At 45.4% G+C, this 14,706-nt stretch overlaps 1 protein-coding gene across 17 annotated transcripts in view; it reads left to right on the top strand.

Moving 5' to 3' along the window:
• Nucleotides 1-458: 458 nt before the first annotated feature.
• The window catches only part of LOC132303580 (inactive poly [ADP-ribose] polymerase RCD1-like), a 50,365-nt gene continuing 36,117 nt past the window's right edge, over nucleotides 459-14,706 (top strand). For 15 of the 17 annotated variants that reach the window (XR_009481290.1, XR_009481288.1, XR_009481289.1 and 12 more), the window contains exon 1: nucleotides 476-570. The gene's annotated coding sequence lies outside the window, so the exon portion shown is untranslated. Of the gene's footprint in view, nucleotides 571-14,706 lie in introns of all 17 variants that reach the window. The other 2 variants (XM_059800891.1, XM_059800895.1) reach the window with 2 other exon arrangements.

Below are 14,706 nucleotides of genomic sequence, written 5' to 3'. Positions count from 1 at the left end.
GGGAAGCCCATCTGTGTTATAATGAGACGCAACCCATTATAACATTTCTCAAAAAAAAATTTATTTGAAGTCCCGAATTAAAAAATACTCAAGTGGTTGCTGAAATAATATTTTTAAGGAGCAAATGTGGGCCCTACGTTGGACTGTAACGTGTGAAGGTGAGATTTATCCTTGTCACTTGGTTCTATATATGTGTATGTATTGTGTATATATATCGTTATATATATATGTATATGTTATGGACTGGGGGGTAGTTTCGTTCCGTTTACAAAAACTACATGCTGCTCGGTCGGACAAGCGCCCATAAATTTTAGATTTCACTTTTATTTCTATTATACCAAACTACCCCTACCTTTTTTCCAAAATACCTCGTTCTATTTGAGTCTTAAGACCGTTCAGGGGGACATAATCGTCAAACCGCTTAATTTTTTTTTTTTTTGTCTTACTCTCCAAGGGAAAAAGTAAGAGAAAAACAAAGGCGGTCCCATGTTCGTTTATTAGGGTTTGAAAGTAGGAGGAGGAGGAAGAAAGGAAAAACATTCGTCGACTTTTTTTCTCTCTAACATCCAGGTACGATCGACTGTTCTCTCTCTCATACACAAATATATATTTATGTATATGGAAAATCATCTGTTATCTTTTGCTATATATGTTTTTTACTTGCGTTGATTTTGAAGGTGCCCTGGATCTATGTTGTTTTTATGTTTCTGAGAGATGTTTGCACCGTTGTTGATCTAACTTGTCCAGCAATTCGTCGAAAATTCCATAGTTATGTTCAATTTAGCGTTGCTTAACTAATTGAAATTTATAAAGCAACCTTTTGATCTGAGTATGGTGGAATATTTTTTTTTTAACTTAGTAATGAATGTATTTTAGGTATGTTAAAACGTCAATTTGGCCAAAGTTTTAATATCTGATCTTAAATTTCGTTTTTCCAATGTTTTCCCCGTCAGATATTAATGTTTATGAGTGAATTCTGTGTTAAATTGCTGAATTTACATTTCGTCTGTTCATGTTGAACGGGATGTTTTTGCTCTTAAATTTTTTTTGCAAGTAATATTTCATTAAAGAGCTCTCAAAAGTAGAGCGCATCCCAAAAACAATTTCACAGAGGACCAACAAGGCCCTATATACTGATAAAAGTATCCACAATATCCAAGTTCCCCACATACTTACAATTCACACCACGTACCCAAAAAGATAATGATCCGAGGATCGAGAACTTAAGCACCCATCTCCATCTAAAGATCTCCCTTTTTGCTCCTGTCACAGTCCCCACCGAAGACAAAAGGGGTGCTGGCCTCCTAGCCTCTATGTCTTGCCTCCGCATTATACAACCTCTCCAAGCCTCAAGCTTAAAAAAAAGCCACCTTTAGAGGAGCCCTGGTACTTTTGGGCGGCGTACCCCGTTTAAGCCACCTCGAGAGGGGCCCTGGTACTTTTGGGCCGCGTCCCCGTTTGGGCGCCCTTCTATGAAATTTTATTTATAAAAAAAAAAAAGAAAAAGAGAGAGAGGGAGCCCAGGTAAGCCAAACCGCCTTCCATGAAAAAGAAGGCCCGCAAGCATCCACCATGATAAAAATAATGCACCTAAAACAATCCATGACTGTCATCTCTCCAACACCAGTCTTCTATCCCCGTCCTATCCACACCTCTTGACTGTAAATAAGCGTTAAAAACTTGCAAACGTCTCGCACCTCCCAATCTTGAAAGGATTTCTCAAACCGAACATCCCAGGGTAGTTTCTTGCTATCAACTATGAGGATATTGTGTCTCAAATTCAATCAATATTTAAGTTTCCTTTTTTTAAGTCATATTTTATATGGTAATTTCTTGTTTACAAGTCTTTCTTGTCTTGGGCTCTAGCGAATTTCTTGTAAGGCATCTAAGGAATGTGTTTAAAACTCTATAAATAGAGGGGGAGTCATTTGGAGAAGTTAATGAAGAAAAGAGGATCTAAGAGTGAGTGAGGAGAGAAGAGATTGGGTGAGAGTAGAGAGTTACTCCAAAAGAGTGGGTGGGCATTATCTACAGTTGTATATTATTTTCATGATTCATAATAGGGAAATTTCTTCTCTATGTGGACGTTGCCCTAGTTTTGGATGAACCGCGTAAAATATCGTGTGTTGCAAATTGATTGCTTGTTTTGTGATTGGAACTTCATGCTTGTAATGTCATTTGCTTCTGTTATGTTGAACAAAGGGGATTTAATCCGAACAAGTGGTATCAGAGTCAGGTTTGTCCTGAAGAGTTTGTCAAAGCCAAAGGTTCGTTGTGGGGAATCTGTCAGAGCCAAAGGTTTGTCGTGGAGAGTTTGTTTGAGCTAATGGTTCCTCCTGATGAAGTTTGAAAGTTGGGTGATAGCAATCCAAAAAACACAAAAAAAAAAGGAGGAGATGGTTGGTGATCTTCAGTTAAGGTGGAGCGTTAGAGGTGTGATTGTTCAAGCACGATGATTGATCTGATGGAGTTTGAGGCAAGGTGCAGAACGTTAGGATTTGTCTCTCAAATTCTATCAATTTTTTAGTTTCCTTTTTTTGAGTCATAATTTTATGATAATTTCTTGTTTGGAAAGTCTTGGCCTTTAAGGATTTTTTCCCTTAGTTGGTACTCACCCTCTTCCCAGGAATAGTTTGCACCTAGTAAGAATCGATCGTGAGACCTGATGCTTCATGACGCACTAGAGCCCGAGTCTTTTCCAACTAGGCCAACCCCTTGGGGTTGCCTTTAAGGAATTTTATGTCTCAGCCTCTACGGAATATGTTTTAACGCTTTATAAGTGCAAAGGTAGTTGTTTGGAGAAGGTTGAGAAGAAAAGAGGATGTAAGAGTGAGTGGGTAAGGAGAGAAGAGAGTGGGTGAGAGTAGAAAGATGCCCCAAAACAGCGGGTGGGCACTCTCTACCGTTGTATATTCTCTTCTTGATTCATAATAGTGAAATTTCTTCTCTCCGTGGATGTAACCTTAGTTTTTGGGTGAACCATGTAAACTATTGTGTTGTTTGTTTTGTGATTGGATCTCCATACTTGTGATGTGATTTGCTTTTGCCATGCCGAACGAAGGGGATTTAATTCCCAACAAAGACGATTGCAGTAGGCAACTAAAATCTTCTTTTCCACGACAATCCAAAAAAGACGTAAAAATGTAAATGCTAGTGCTTGATCCTCGAACCACTCACCCATATAAAAATCAACACGCCTCCCACTCATACGAAAATGAATATGCTTCAAGAATTCATCCCATCTCTTCCGGATGAATTCCCAAACGCCCACTCTTATCGGCATCTCACCTCTGAAGAGCACCACCCTTCCCCTGCCCTCGCCAAACTTGCCCCAAATGATCCTTCTCCAAAGGCTTAGCCTTTCCACCCCAAACCTCCACAACCACTTTACCTAAAAGGCGCCTTGTGGAACTTTGCCAACCTCACTCATAGATCCCCAGTTAAATAGGACAACAAATCTGTTAATAAGGTGATATTCGAATTCATACCACATACCATTCCATAAGATGATTTGCTGCGACTTTTCAAGTCTTGCCACAACGAGGCCGGAATTTGAAAAAGTGAAAGATAGTAGGTGGAAAGATTTGAAAGGGAAAGAGTAACTCACTCGTTTTTTTGAAAGATACGCTTCTTCCACCCAACAAACTTCCTCACGAATCTCTCAACCACAGGATTCTAAATGGAAATCCTCCTCGAACCTAGCAGCAACCCCAATTAAGAAGGCTGAAACAACCTTACACCGCATCCCAGAATATTAGCCAAAGAGTCACTTTTGGCCATGTCCCCCACGGAACAATCTCACTCTCAGCTCACTATACTGCATCCCAGAATATTAGCCAAAAGTCGCTCTCGACCATGTCCCCCCATGGAACAATCTCACTCTTCCATAGATTAACTTTTAGCCTAAAAATTGCCTGGATACGCACCAAGACACCACAAGAGTCCGAGCTGCGCTTCCTCTGCATCGATAAATACTATGGTATCATAAGGAGTTGAGATATCTCAATTTGATGAGGGGAATCTCTCTCCTCTATGAACAATGAACCCTCTGCTGAAACCCAGCTTCATAACTGAAGAGTTGAGAAATTACGAGTCTGGGCCGGGCCAAATACAGCCCAACAGACCCGACCGACTGGGCTGTTCATCATCCGGAAGATCCATAGCTCAGGCCCAAATTGTATTTAGTCAAAAATAATTAAAACATGCCGTTGTTAGGGCCCAGTTAGTGTAAACGGACTGCCCCATAAAGGAAGAAGGCCCATCAACCTACAACCTAGGGGCACAATGTAAGAAATTAGGGCAAGTGTAAGCCTCTATAAATAGAAGCTAGAAAAAGAAAGAGAGGCAGATTGTTTGGAGTGTGAGAAAAGAACAACATTTTCTTACATCTTCATCTGGCATTGTCTAAGGGAAACGATAGAAGGACTTGTTGATTTTAACAACGAATGACATAACTTCGATCGAGAACTATGATCGGAGATGAAGGCTCCTGCCAGCAGGAAGAGGACCAACGGGTCAGGCATGACGACCTGATGTAGATCGTAGAGACTCTACGATGGGAGAACACCGAGTTGAGATCCAGAATGGAACGGAGAGACGCTCAACCGCTCCCCTGTCCACCGGTTGCAAATGAGCGAGTGGAGCTAACGAACGTCAACCGGTGAGCGGAGAGAGCAGGATCCGTCCATCTCGACCCTCAGCACAGAATGCTCGGACTAGAGGAGGAGGTGGAACACGTTGAAGCCGATCCATCATGGCAGAAAGAATCCACTGTAGACAAGGTGTTTGATGATTTGCGCCAGTCAGAAGTAAGTACCCATGACTTGAGTGCCATAGGGAAGCAACAGTTGGACCAGAAGTTGCCCCCCGCGATCACTGAGGCTAACCGATCATCAGCTCGGACAGTTGACTCACCCTTCACAGAAGAGATATTGAAATCGCCAAAACCTAGAAAGTTTTCAATACCAGTATTCACGTTGTTCGACGGAACGAAGGATCCAACGGAGCATATCTATCAGATCCAATTAAAGATTGCGGCGATGGCCTTGGACACTGAGGACGACGCCCAACAACCCTCACTGCATCTGCACTCAACTGGTTCAAGCACCTACTAAGGGGGTCGGTTGGAAGCTTTCGCACACTTTGTGACTTATTCATTGGTCAATACTCTGATTATCGGTGCATTGAGGAGGATATTTCGTGTTTTTTCACTATGAGGCAGCAGGAGGGAGAGCGCCTCCAGGCCTTTGTCACCAGATTCAATCTGGAGATGAGCATGGTAATTGATTGCCTGCCATCAATTACCAGAGGGACTCAGTTCCATACGTCCTTGGTGGTGGCAACGCCTAAAACCATGGACAAACTCAATTTGAGAGCGCAAGGCTATGTGCTTCTCGAGGAGGATAAGACAATCAATGCAAGGAGGACCATGATGGTTACAGTGGAAAACAAGTCAAGAGCAAAGATAACTGCTTATAGACCCCCGTATCATAACCCCGAGTGACGCTTTAAAAGGCAGAAAAGAGGCAACAAGAGGATGAGATAGTCACACCACTTAAGGTCACTTTGGCACGGTTGTATCAAGAGAATAAAGGCATGTTCTGAGCACCTCAACCAATCAAACTGGTTGAACAAAGAGATCAAACCGAGCACTGTGCATTCCATAGTGACTTTGGACACCAGACAAATGAGTGTAGGAATTTGAGGAGACAAGTTGAGATGCTGATTGCAAAGGGAGACTTGGCAAACTATGTCCAGGGCAAGGATCAGAACTGACAGGATGACCATCCAAGGCAAAATGCAAGGACGAACCCTCAGGAGGGGAAACCAGTCCGTGTAATTAACGTAATCCATGGACGACCTGAAGCCGAGGATGAGTCAGAAGAGTTAAGACGAACACGACTCAGGCATGCTTACAAGATGAGAAGGATAGGAAGCGTGAATACGGTCCGTCGGGAGACGTGCCCTTGATAAGATTTGACAAGGACGACCTTTAGCGGGTGCAAACACCATCTGAGGATCCATTGGTGATAAGTGTCATGGCGTCCAACTGCTTGATCAATAGGGTTTTGGTGGACTCGGGCAGCAACGCCAACATCATAACCAAGGTGGCGTTCGAACAGCTAATGGTAGATCCAAGGCAGATCAAACCTACAGGGATTCCCTTAGTGGGTTTTGACGGTAAGAGAGTAGAACCTATTGGAGTTGTTGAGCTGCCCGTGTGCGCTGCACGACGGAACTCGAAGGAGAACTTTGTCATAGTTGATGTGCACCCTTCATACAACCTCTTGATGGGAAGAGGGTGGATCCACAAGGTACAACATCCACTCTGTACCAGGTCATGCGATGCTTAAGTTTAGACGGGAAAGAGGTGATTGACATCCACGGAGACCAGGTTGCTGTTAAAGAGTGCTATGTGGTGACACTTAACGCCAATGGGAAGGGCAAGGCAGTTGCCCAGCCTACGAGCCCAAAATAGCAATTACAAATCCCTTCGTCCAGGAGGAGAAGTTGAGGGTGGAGGAACCAATCCTTACAATGGAGCCATTGGAAGAAGTACAAATCGACCTCATGCAACCCACAAGAATGACGAAGATAGGATACTGCAGACCGAAGAGGAAAAACGACAGTCAGTCAACATCTTAACCAAGAATTCAGACATATTCACTTGGAGCCATCTAGATATGCCAGGAGTTGATCCATCTCTGTAACGTCACTGCCCTTATTCCAAGCCAGTCAAGCAGAGACAAAGAAGGTTCGCCCCATAATGAAACCAGATCATTACTGACGAGGTGGACAGACTATTGGAGGCAGGGTTCATTAGAGAAGTTCAATATCCTTCCTGGTTGTCCAATGTGTTGGTTGTTCAGAAGAAGAATGGAAAGTGGAGAGTATGCATTGATTTCACTAACTTGAATAAGGCTTGTCCCAAAGATAGCTTTCCTTTGCCCAAAATCGACTAAATGATAGATGCAACCACTGGATATAAGCGCCTGTCTTTCTAAGATGCGTACTCGGACTATAAGAGATTGGTTAGCAAAGTTTTCAAGGCCCAAATGGGAAAAACGGTGGAAGCATACATTGATGATATGGTGGTGAAAAGTATGAAGAAGGAAGATCATCTCCCCCATCTGCAAGAAGTGTTCGACTCATTGCGTGAGCATAGAATGAGATTGAACCCCTTCAAGTGTTCTTTCGGGGTAGGTTCTGGGCAGTTCCTAGGGCATATTGTCAATAGCCGGGAGATTGAGGTAAGTCCCACCCAGGTAGACGCATTAATAAGGAGCGAGGAGCCGAAAACCCTTTAAAGAAGTCCAGACCCTAACGGGGAGAATAGTAGCACTCAGCAGGTTCATCTCGAGACTTTCAGATCGATGCAGACCATTCTTTAATACGATCAGAAGAAGTGGTAGACAGACTTGGGGGAGCGAGCAACAACAAGCCCTGTTTGAGCTGAAATAGTATATAAGAATCCCACCAATTCTCTCCGCACCAAGACAGAATGAGCGACTGTATCTTTATCTTGCTGTATCGAAGTCTGCAACAAGCGTTGCGCTGATTAGAGAGGAAGAAACAAAGCAATACCCAGTGTTTTACGTGAGCAAGACAATGACCAACCTTGAGACAAGGTACTCGAAGGCAGAGAAGGTCATACTTGCACTAGTCCATTCCAAAAGGAAGCTTTAGCAGTATTTTGAGTCTCACCCAATCAACGTCCTTACCACTTATCCAATAATAGTCATTCTGTACAAGCTCGACTTGTTTGGCAGAATCACTAAATAGGCAATTGAGCTGAGTTCGTTTGACATCACTTATTAGCCTCAAACGGCCATAAAGGGCCAAGCTGTAGCCGACTTTCTACTTGAGTGTGAGGCCGAAGACGAAGAGGAAGTGGTGGAAGAGCCACCATGAAAGCTTTACGTTGACGGGTCATAAAACTAGATGGGGGTAGGCGTAGGAATAAAACTGTAAACTTCCAAAGGAACAAGCCTGCATCTGGCAATTAAGCTCGAATTCGTGGCAACGAACAACAAAGCAGAGTACAAAGCACTGCTAGCAGGGCTGAGACTTTCTAAGGAGCTTAGAGTCAAGAACGTGTGTGCAGCGACTCACGACTCATAGTGAAGCAGGTGATGGGAGAGTATAACATGAAGGTCATAAAACTAGATGGGGGTAGGCGTAGGAATAAAACTGTAAACTTCCAAAGGAACAAGCCTGCATCTGGCAATTAAGCTTGAATTCGTGGCAACGAACAACAAAGCAGAGTACAAAGCACTGCTAGCAGGGCTGAGACTTTCTAAGGAGCTTAGAGTCAAGAACGTGTGTGCAGCGACTCACGACTCATAGTGAAGCAGGTGATGGGAGAGTATAACATGAAGGACATTATGATGGAGGCATACTGCTTGACAGTCGAACAAGAAACCGAGGGGTTTGACCAGGTCAAGTTCATACAAATACCTAGAGAAGAGAACTTTGAGGCTGATCAATTGGCTTGCAGTGCATCCAGTTTGGCTGATTTACTGACTAGGGTCATACCAATTGACATCCTCTACCGCCCATCCGTCACTCCATCCCATTTTGACCATTTGCAGGTGTGCATGATACCATATGAGCCAAGTTGGATCGACCCTGTCACGCTATACATCAGGGATGGCGTGCTTCCTGAGTCAAAGGGAGTGGCAAGATAAGTCCGAATGAATGCCGCGAAGTATGCATTCCTTCATAACCAGCTTTTTCCGAGATCATTCTCGGGCCCTACTTGAAATGTATCACCGCATCAGAAGCCAGAGAGGTCCATTCACGAGGGTGTATAGTGGGGGTTGGATGTGGTTGGTTTACTACCAAAGGCGAGGTCTAAAATCAGTACGTCCTGTTCGCAATAGACTATTTTACCAAATGGGTAGAGGCAGAAGCTTATCCTAGTGTCACCCACACACAGTGTTATTAAAGGCCCAAGGCGCTAGAGGTCCTTTGGAGCCTAGGCGCGAGGCATACGGCGAGGCGCGCGCCCGAGTGAAGTGAGGCGCACAATGGAAAATTTAAACTACCATAATAGCATTCATATCTCGTAAGTCATATCAATATTCTAAAAATTAATATCAAATATAAAAAAGTAAATCCATTAATTGTACAAGCAATCAAGCATCCAACAACCATAAAACAGAGCACATATTTGTTTTCTTGAAAGGCAAAGCAAAATGTGTTTTTTTGAATGACAAAACAAAGCACAAAGAGAAGCAGTCTTACTTGGAGGTTACTCGTTTACCTCGCCTGGATCTGAAAGGGGAGGTGGAACGGGTTTCCTCTTCGAGGGATCATGTGTTTAGGGTGGATAATCTCAGCACTTCTTCTCGCGAACGGGTTCTTAGGCCTTGTCTCGTTGGGAGATTTGACAGAGAGGTGGGGTCTTTGTAAAATATTGAAGATTGGGCTACGAAGACTTGGTTGATTTCGGGTGGAGTTAGGGTCAACTCCTTGCCGGACGGGCTTTTGTTGTTCCGGTTCCCGTTGGTGTTGGAGGCTTGTAAGGTTCTGGACTGGGGTAAGAAATCTTGGGGCGAGGCCCAACTTCTTATCGATCCCTGGTACTTTAGGGTTGGATGTTCTCGATTGAGATTGAGACATAACTTCCGGCGAGTCATTTTGTATGGTCTGCCGCTGCATCTTTGGTGTCAGAAGTTGTTCGTTGCTATTGGCGATGTGTGTGGTGGGTTTAGGGACGTGGAGGCCGTTGAGATGAGTGATACGAAAATAATCGTGCTTACTGTGACTGGTGGCGGAGTGATTCCGGCGAGTGTCGTTGTGGAGGATGGGAGGTGGGCTTTCAGAATTTCGTTATCTGAAGAAATTGATCCGGTTATGGTTCCGTTGACTGGGATTTGTTCCGGAAAAGGTGATTTGGGCCCATCGGTGGCGTCGGCTAGTGCTCCTCGTTTGTCACACAGTCATGGAGGTGGGATCGAACCTAAGTCGGAGTACCAAAAGGAAGAGGTGCAGAAAAGCTAGGCTCAAGGTTAGGGATGCGTGAACCGTCACGCGCCTAAGGAGAGTGGAAGTGGGAAGGCTGCGTCTGGGATACGTGGTTGGAGGGGAAATGTTGGCCGTTGTGAGTGGAAGACAGCTGCCCTCCCTCGTGCCGAGTCACGTGCTCCTCAAGTTTATTTGAATTCAACTTCGGTTGGGCCGGAAGGGTTTGGGCCTAGCTCGCGTGGGGCTCATGTTGTGGGCTCGAAAGTGAATGGGAAGGACTCTTAGGATCGGGGTGGGCCTGGGCCACTTTCTGTACCAGGGTATTTTGCAAAGCCCGTTAAGCGGGAGGGTCAATCTAAGCGATCTGGGCTTCGTTTCTCTTCTGGACCAGATCCGGTGAAACCAAGGTTGGCTAAGGACAGGATGGTCAAATGGGGCCCATATAATCATCTCTCTATTGCAGTTCAAGGTGGGCAGCTCAACCCATCTTCAGAGGTGGCTCATGATCTTGACATTCTAGAACCTGCTTCGGACATGATACAGAGGAGATCGACCTCACGTTTTTGGTCGAGGAAGGAGAAGGCGAATTGGGTGAAGGTGAGTTCGAGTATGAAGAAAGGGGATGGGGCTTGTCCGAAGATTTTCTGACGTGGGTCGTGCTGTCAGAACCGGCTCCGGGGTAATAGATTTGAGCCTCTTCAGTCGGGGTTTTTGGGAGATGACGAGAAAGGCGACTGTGTCTCCGTAAAGACGGATGGTCCCTCTCGGAATCTCTTTAAGCAACCTAGTAAGAAGTGGACTAGGAAAGACAAGCAAAAGTGGGTAGCTTGGAAGGATCATCCTTCGTGTCCAGGTATGTCGGTCCCGCCCTACGATCGAAATTCTTCATCTGTTTCTATCTTTGCTTCTACTCCTTTTTGTGAGTCGTTGAATAGTAAAGGGGGGGAGGTTCTTGATGGGAGACAGCATGTGCTTTCGCCTGTTCTTGAAGTTGATGCGGTGGAAGGGTCTATGGTTGGCTCGAAGTTTGGGACTGTTGGGCCGTCAGAAAGGGATGGGACAGTTAGCTTGTCTGGTGACAGGGAGTTTGATTGTGTCGGAATTGCGGAGACTTGTTCGGAGTTTTCTTCAGCCTCTCGGTATGACTCTTCAGGGGAGGAGATGGGTGGGACGGTTAAGTCTCTTTTGGGGGGTTCGGAAGGGTTGTATCCTGCCTTTAAGGGAGACCCAGTGGCCTGTTTGAAGGGTCATGTGCCTGATGTGGTGACTGTCTGTGTGGGTAAAGACTTCCGATTAGCTTTGGTGAGGAATCAGCTTCCCTTTTGGTGAAGGAGTTACAGAAGCATAGATTTTCGTATGATGATCAAATCGTTGACTGCAACCCAGTCCTGTTCACCCAGAACGGCGTGTTGGATTATGGAGAGGACTGCATGTCACCTGTTGAGGAGGCAGTGAAGGCAAAGGAAGGTGTGACAGATGGTAGCAGGTTGGAACAGGGCAACTCTCTCGACTTGATTGTGTGGGAGGAGGAGGGTCTTGCTAATTTGGGGGTGATTAACCCTTTGGCCACTTTCATCCAGAGGAGTTGGGCAGTAAGGTGTGTAGGTAGAAAGGCGAGGACACTGGAATGGAATGGGTCAAGGCTAATATTGGGGTTACTAGCGATCTATTGGGTGTTTCTTGCAAGGACAACCGTGATCAGGCCTTAGCAATCCTTCAGCCCACGGCAGAGGGGAGAGAAGGGGAGATGATTCAATTTTCCAGAAGAAGAAGTAGGAAGATGAAAAACCTTACTCCGGGGAAAGGGGAAAGGGAGTTAAGGAATTTGTGTTGTGATGTGAATTATGACAGGGTGATTGGTGGGGTGAAGGAGAGGGGTAATGCTAAAGGTGGAGGGAGGGGTAAGGGGGTGATTGTTTCCTTATGAAGCTTCGAATTTTATTGTGGAATGTCCGAGGTCTAAATGACCCGGGCAAGCGAAGGGTGGTGAAGATGGCGGTGAGGAAATGGGGGGTGCATTTGCTGTGTCTTCAAGAAACTAAGGTTGATTCTATGTTTGATCGAGTGGTGAAAAGTTTGTGGGGCAATCATTTTGTCGAGTGGGAGGCGCTGGATGCTGTAGGGACTTCAGGAGGTGTGCTTATTATGTGGGACAGGAGATGGTTGGCCAAGGTGGATGTTTGCAGAGGAAGTTTTTCTCTGTCTTGTGCGTTTGTGTTGGATGAAGATGGCTTCTCTTGGGGTTTCTCTGGGGTGTATGGGCCGGTTGACGATGGTGCAAGGGATGGTTTGTGGGAGGAGTTGAGTGGGGTGAAGGGGAGGTGGTCTCTTCCTTGGTGTGTGGCAGGGGATTTTAGTGTGGTTAGATCCCCGGCAGAAAGGTCTACAGATGGTCCGTGGACTCGGGCCATGATGCACTTTTCTGATTTTATTGATGGTCACCAGCTTATCGATCTCCCTCTTGAGGGAGCTTATTTCACTTGGTCCAGTGGAAGGGAAGCTCTAACCTTTTCTCGTCTTGATAGATTTTTGGTTTCTGGTGAATGGGAGGAGAAGTTCTCGGATGTTATTCAGGCTGCTTTGGCTAGGGTGACATCGGACCACATTCCCTTAGTTCTGGACTGTGGAGGTTTGAGATCTCGCAACACTCCTTTCAGATTCGAGAACATGTGGCTTCGTGCAGATAATTTCCAGGGTCTTGTGCATACTTGGTGGGAGGATAATCTGGTGGTGGGTACGTCGAGCCATGTTCTTGTAGGAAAGCTTCGATTCCTGAAAAATAATCTCAAAACGTGGAATAAGGAGGTGTTCGGGAGTTTGGTGTGGAGGAAGAACAGGGCTTTGGCTGAGATTGATAGATTGGAAGGGGAGGGTGGTATCTCTGAATCTCAACGCAGTAGGAGAGCAGCTTGTCAGGCAGAATGTGTGGAGATTGCTCTTTTGGAGGAAATCTCGTGGCGTCAGAAATCTAGGGCATTGTGGCTCAAAGAGGGAGACCGGAATACGAAGTTTTTCCATAGAACTGCCAATGCTTATAGGAGGAGTAATCATAGTGGGCGGTTGTGTGTGGATGGGGCGGTTTTGACTTCGGAGGAGGAGGTGCGAAGTGGCATCGTCTCTTTTTACCAAATGCTGTATTCAGAGCCTCTTCGTTGGTGACCACGTCTTGATGGCCTTCACTTTGATTCTATTTCTGTCTTGGAAAGGGATGGGTTGGAAAGTCCCTTTTCGGAGGAGGAGGTGCTGAAGGCGCTGAAGAGTTGCAATGGTGATAAGTCCCCAGGTCCTGATGGATTCACGATGAGATTTTTGTTGGAAAGCTGGGAGGTGGTTCGGTATGAGATTATGGGCACCTTTCATGAGTTTCATTCCACGGGGCGGTTTGAGAAATTGCTTAACACATCTTTTATTGCCCTTATTCCTAAGAAGGGTGGTGCTTCTAATATTAAGGATTTTAGACCTATTAGTCTGATTGGGTGTATCTACAAGCTCATCGCAAAAGCCCTTGCCCTCAGATTGAGGGTGGTTCTTGATAGAGTTATTTCTGAGTCTCAGAATGCTTTCATTGGGGGTAGACAGATCCTGGACTCCGTCCTTATTGCCAGTGAATGTGTGGATTCTAGACTTTGTAGTGGGACTCCGGGTGTTCTTTGCAAGCTGGATATCGAGAAAGCCTATGACCATGTTTGCTGGAATTTCCTGTTCTATTTGTTGGAGAGGATGGGCTTTGGTGAGAAATGGAGAAAATGGATTATTTCATGTGTTTCCACTGTTAGGTTTTCAGTGTTGGTGAATGGGTCTCCTTCGGGATTCTTTGGTAGTTCTCGTGGGTTGAGGCAGGGGGACCCTCTTTCCCCTTTCCTTTTTATTATTGTTATGGAGGCTCTTAGTAGGTTGATGAGAAGGGCAGTGGATTTGGGTTTTATTAGGGGTTTCAAGATTGGCCCTGCCTCAGCTCAGCAGATGGAGATCTCTCATTTACTTTTTGCGGATGACACAATCGTTTTTTGTGAGGCAGAGATGTCCCAGTTAAGGTATTTGAGATGTGTTTTGGTTTGCTTTCAGGCAGTTTCTGGCTTGAAAGTTAACGTGGGAAAGAGCGTTATCGTTCTTGTGGAGGAGGTTCAGGAGGTGGACACCCTGGCTGCTGTTTTAGGGTGTGGGACGCAAAGTTTTCCTATCTTGTATTTGGGTTTGCCGCTGGGGGACTCGGCCAGGAGGGTGGGAAGTTGGAACCCGGTGATTGAGCGGGTTGAGAAAAGATTAGCTGGATGGAAAAGCAATATCTGTCAAAGGGTGGTAAAGTTACGCTTGTGAAGAGTACTTTGTCAAGTCTCTCAACGTACTTCCTTTCGCTATTTCGGATTCCAGTCTCTATTGTTGGAAGAATTGAGAGGCTTCAACGGAATTTCCTTTGGGGGGTCGTGGAGAGGAGTTCAAGTATCATCTTGTCAAATGGGAGCAGGTTTGCAGGCCAATTCAGTTGGGAGGGCTTGGTATTAGAAGATTGGTCCCGTTCAATAGTGCTCTTCTCGGCAAGTGGCTTTGGAGATTTGGTAGTGAAAGACACAGATTATGGAAAAGGGTTATTTCGTGTCGTTTTGGGGAGGAGAGAGGAGGTTGGTCAGTTAGACCAGTCGGGCTTGCCAGTGGAGTGGGGGTGTCGAGGGCCATTGGAAAGGGGTGGGATGCTTTTTCCAATCATATTAGATTTAGAGTTCGGGATGGAAGAAATAT

This window comes from Cornus florida, unplaced genomic scaffold (genome assembly GCF_030987335.1).
Source record: "Cornus florida cultivar Cherokee Brave unplaced genomic scaffold, ASM3098733v1 CherokeeBrave_3.0.0_Hap2_Chr04, whole genome shotgun sequence".
Taxonomy (NCBI): Eukaryota; Viridiplantae; Streptophyta; class Magnoliopsida; order Cornales; family Cornaceae; genus Cornus; species Cornus florida.
Note: the sequence above shows the minus strand (reverse complement) of the source record. Positions and strands in the feature narration are given on the sequence as shown.